We start from the raw sequence: 4,282 nt of genomic DNA, 5'->3' as shown, positions 1-4,282 counted from the left end.
TCCTCCCAGGCTCACAGTCCTTTATAAGAACACACTCACATACATACTTAGATGATACTATATTTTCAGTAGCTCTGGCAGCATCTCACCTTAATGCCACCATTTGTCCTTCTTTTCTCTTTCCTCAAAGGAGCTCTTTCTCTCCTTCCACATCACACTAAGTTCATTGTCTGGTTTTACCTCGCTTGGCGCTCGTGCACACTGCTTTCCCCGAGGGCTCCACACAGCTTCTCTGCACATGGTTAGCTGGGAGACTGGGCTATCATAGGTGACTTCCCCGGGCACTGGGGGCCACAGATCCATGAAAACTCCTCATGTGCCAGTAAACCAGAGTCTATAAGGCTCACTTAAGCAGTAGTGGATCTCTAGGATGCTGTGCTCATTCATTTGTTCCTTCAACAGTTATTTGTATTGTACTCATTAGGTGCAGGGGATAAACCAGACTCAGTTCATGGCCATCAAGGTATGAGTCTTCCCCCAAACAGACCCTGAGATGAGGATTTGATCATAAGGAGCTGGTGATCCCAGGAAAAACAGTAAAGTAACGGGGAACTGAAACAGGGAAGGAATGGGAACCAGTACAGCCAGTTAGCCCAGTGACCGCTGGAGCTTATCCATGGTGCGCTGGTGACTGTTTAACAACCAATATTAAAAAAAAAAAAAAAAAAAAAAAAAAGTGGGATATATATGCATACAGAAGTTTACTATAAAAGCTTGCTGATACAGAGCATATTATAGCACACAATTTATAAACAACAAAATAGATATACCCTTTATTATTAATTCTACAAAGCCCATTGATTCTCCTAAGAAAATAATATCTAAACTGAGATCTGAGTGGCAGGAAGGCAAACATTAAGATTGGGGAGGGGTGGTAAATTGGGGAGTTTGGGCAGAAGAGAGTGGCTGAAGCTGGTGTATTGAAGGGAAGGGAAGAAGCCCAGTGTAGCCAGAGCACAAAGAATTGGAGAGAAGTAGAAAACAATGAAATTCTAGCAACAGAACCTGTCAGGAATCATTAAACAGTTTTAAGCAAAGGAATGACACATGAAATTTAAGTTGGAATAGATCTTCTGACTGCATTGTGGAGAATTAGCTAGAGATGGGCAAATGCAAGTAATCAATTAAAAGAGCAATCCAGGCTAGAAATGGTGACAGTTTGGCCTCAGGTGATTGAGGAGAGACTGACAGAGGTGGATTGATTTGAGTAGTATTTAAGAGGTAAGCTATTATGAAGAATTCTGAAGCCATGAATGGCTTCATCAAGGAAGCCTGGCCTGATTAATGAGCAATAACTGTTAGAGGCTCATCCATGGGAAGGGGTACTATGTGTCTGCAGTGTCAGCACTAAATCAAGGACTGGTTTAGGCCACACCTCACAGCTGTCCAAAATATTGCCTTCCTGTTACCGCTTTATGATGGTGAAACTAGAAAGCACAGCCAAGAAATGCCAGCCTTCACTGGTTCTTAGATCTGTGACATGGTCCCTTTTAATATTTTTATCCATTTTTGTTGGCTCACATTTCCATAACTAGGAAGTTTAAGTATTCATTATTAGCAGTGCTTTTTATTGACCTGTCCAGTATTTTACAGAGAAGAGAAAAGGAGAGGTCGATAAATACAGGAAACTATGCCACATGAATAGATAAATATAATGATTCACGAGGACTCAGGAATTCTCTTTATGACCAGCTTTAGGAAGCTATTTCCAAGGTTACTTTAAATCTATAGAGCTAGTAGCATAGCACTTGACCTTCCTATGCATCCCCATTTAAATGAATTTTTAAAAAATATATTTTTTATTGATTTCAGAGAGGGAGAGGAAGAGAGAGATAGAAACAACAATGATGAGAGAGAATCATTGATCCCCTGCCTTCTGCACGCCCCCTACCAAGGATCAGCCCACAACCTAGGCGTGTGCCCTAATAGGGAATCAAACTGTGACCTCCTGGTTCATAGGTCAACGCTCAACCACTGAGCCACACCGGTCAGGCTACACATCCCAATTTAGAGGTTCCATTCTAAAGACCCAGTGGTTTTTGTTTGGTTTGGGTTTTTAATTCTAGGTTTTTGGCATCTATCATATTTTTTTTTAATAAATTTTTATTGTTCATATTATTACAAGTGTTCCTTTCCCCCCCCCTTCCCACCCCACCCTCTGCCCTTTCCCCACCCCCCATTGTCCTCATCCATAGGCGCACAGTTTATGTTCAGTCTCTTCCCACATTCCCCTGCCCCCTTTTCCCCAAGAATCATTAGTTCACTCCCCTTCCATACCTCTGATTCTATTATATTCAACAGTTAATATTGTTCATCAGATTTTTTTTTTTAATTTCCTTGGTTTTTAGATTCACTTGTTGATAGTTACGTATTTGTTGTTCATAATTTTTATCTTTATTTACTTTCTCTTCTGAAAGAACCCCCTTCAGCAATTCATATAATTCTGGTTTGGTGGTGATGAACTCCTTTAGCTTTTTTTTATTAGTGAAGCTCTTTATCTGACCTTCGATTCTGAGTGATAGCTTTGCTGGGTAGAGTATTTTTGGCTGTAGGTTCTTGCTATTCATCACCTTGAATATTTCTTGCCATTCCCGTCTGGCCTGCATGGTTTCTGTTGAGAAATCAGCTGACAATCGTATAGGTGCTCCTTTATAGGTAACCACCTGCTTAGCTCTTGCTGCTTTTAATATTCTCTCTTTGTCCTTTGCTCTTGGAATCTTAATTATGATTTGTCTTGGTGTGGTCCTCTTTGGATTCCTCTTATTTGGAGTTCTGTGTGCTTCCTGGACTTGTAAGTCCAATTCTTTCCCCAGGTGGGGGAAGTTTTCTGTCACTATTTCTTTCAGTATGTTTTCGATATCTTGCTCTCTCTCATCTTCTGGGACCCCCATGATTCTGATGTTGGATCGTTTGAAGTTGTCCCAGAGGTTTCTTACATTATCTTCAATTTTCTGGATTCTCTTGCCTTCTAGCTTCTGCAGAGGAATGTCTTCTGGCTCTTTATATTCCAAATCTTTGACTTGATTCTTGCGATCTTCTATTCTGTTTTTAGGACTCTGTATAATATTTTTTATTTCAGACAATGTATTCTTTATTTCTTGTTGATCCCTTTTCATATCCTCATAGGTCTCATTTATTTTATCGGCCTTTTCTAGGATACTCTTGAAAAACCTTATAAGTGTGGTTTTGAACTCTATATCCAGTCGCTTTTTGTCCTCCATTTCTTTCGTTTGTGATCTATTTGGTTTAGGCATTTTCGCAGGCAGCTTTTCTGATGGGGTGGAGTTTCAGGGTGGAGCCTACAGCCTTGGCTTCCGTCAGCCCCGCCCTATGCGACTCCTGAGACTCAGGGTCCTTCAGTACTTGTTGCAAGGGCCTCTGAGAGAAAGGTGCCCTCGATTTTCGCCTGCTACCAAACAGTGTAGGCTCTCCCGCAATGGGCCCGAAACTGGGGTTCAGTTCAGTTGGAAGTGGAGCTCGAGATGGAGTTCAGAGCAGTCTGGAGCCCCTGTCTCCTTCCCGCCAGGGCAGTCCTACGGCACAGCCGGCCGTCCCTTCTCTGCGCGCACTGCGTGCTCGTCGGGACCTCCTTTCGCCACTTCCCCCGGGTTCCGCCTTACAGCTCAGCTCCCCATGGATGAGCCTGGGTCCCCGGGGTCTGGCCCAGAACTGAGGTTTAGAGCAGTCGGGGGCCCAGCACAGTCGGAGTTTTATCTCCTTCCCGCTAGGGAACGCCAGCCAGGCACTCAGCCTCCCTTCTCTCTGGCTCCGTCCTCTCCGCGCGCGCCGCGTGTCTCCGTACCTTGGGCTTTTCCAGCTCCTCCGCGCTTCCTTCTGGTTTTCTCCTTGCTTCTCGTTGTAGAATTTCCAGTCAGTCGACTTTCCTGTAGTTCTGGGTAATGTCCATTTTATATTTTAGTTGTATTTTATTGAAATTGTTGCGTGCGGCTGCGGCTAGGTGCCTACCCGAGCAGCCATCTTGGATTCTCCCTATCATATTTTTTTACTTTCCGTTTAGCTTCTACATTCCATCCCTTCTCATTTCTTGGAGTGGCCGCTAACAGACAGCAGGGGTTGAATTTGTATCCTCCCCGCTGTAGCTGAGATGCCGCACCGCCTTGCCAGGCTCAGCGGGAAGTGTTCTCCACACGTCAGAGCCCTGGGGAGCCCACAGTCCCGCAGGTGTTATCTGGACGCCTCTGAGCTCAGTCTGTTTCCTTTCCCACTGAGGGGAACTGAGACAATTAGCATAAACCTACTGAGCACTCGTCCCTGGATCTTC

The sequence above is a fragment of the Pipistrellus hanaki genome (assembly GCF_964339955.1).
Source record: "Pipistrellus hanaki genome assembly, chromosome: 7".
Lineage (NCBI taxonomy): Eukaryota > Metazoa > Chordata > Mammalia > Chiroptera > Vespertilionidae > Pipistrellus > Pipistrellus hanaki.
Note: the sequence above shows the minus strand (reverse complement) of the source record.